Here is a 1,051-nt window from a genome sequence, read left to right as displayed (position 1 = left end):
GTTGAAAAAAAAGAAAACTCTGTGTATCAATCTTGTTGGCAAATATCACAAACTGACTATATATATCGGCCTTTACTTAACTGCTAAATCCAAAATACAATTTAACTACTAAATTTAAAGTATCATTTAACTCGGTTTCAGACCATTCGAAATTCTAGTACTTAACACTCCCTAATTTTGAAATGATAAAGGAAGGATAGCCAGGCAACAGCATCCACCATCTAGTCTTGAGTTACTCTTATTTGGGAATCCGTTTTCCTTTGTGTGTGTGTGTGTTGTTTTTTTTTGTTTTGTTTTTGCGAAAACAGAAGGCGAACCACGAATCCTCGCTAACTTTTAGACTAAGGGCAGGCCCATTCAAACTGCACTGTTGATGGCACTGATATTAATAAAGGCTTATGAGCTTGCCTGAAACTATTGAATAAGGTAAAATCGTGTTTCACATATATCATTATTATGTTATATGTCAAATATATTTTATCTTAAATAAAGTTAGGCCGTTTTTAGTGAAATAACTGATATTTTTATGTACAGTTAAACTATAAACTTTTATAGGGCTATAGCATACTGTTTCACTTACTCATCTAGTATATAAGATACCAAAACTGTTTTGATCTAGGAGAGACTAAGGCGTATTTAAAATGACTTTAGTTTGACATTACACGTGTTTCTTTCACTACGTAAAGGCTCGGCAAAACCGGGTGGTTAGAGCGCTCGAATCGCAATCTGATGTTCGCGGGTTCGAATCCCCGTCACACCAAATATGCTAGCCCTTTCAGCCGTGGGAGCGTTATAATGTGACAGTCAATCCCACTATTCGTTGGTAAAAGAGTAGCCCAAGAGTTAACGGTGAGTGGTGATGAGTAGCTGCCTTTCCTCTAGTCTTACACTGCTAAATTAGGGACGGCTAGCGCAGATAGCCCTCGTGTAGCTTTGCGCGAAATTCGAAACAAACAAACAAACACTACGCAAAAGAGATTATTAAAGGAGGAAGAGGTCCCAACGCACCTGACCCTCCTAGGTCACAAAGACCTAAATTCCTATCAGGAGG

This window comes from Limulus polyphemus, unplaced genomic scaffold (assembly GCF_000517525.1).
Source record: "Limulus polyphemus unplaced genomic scaffold, Limulus_polyphemus-2.1.2 Scaffold617, whole genome shotgun sequence".
In the NCBI taxonomy this organism is placed as follows: Eukaryota; Metazoa; Arthropoda; class Merostomata; order Xiphosura; family Limulidae; genus Limulus; species Limulus polyphemus.
The sequence above is the reverse complement of the archived record's forward strand: the minus strand, read 5'-3'. Positions refer to the sequence as shown.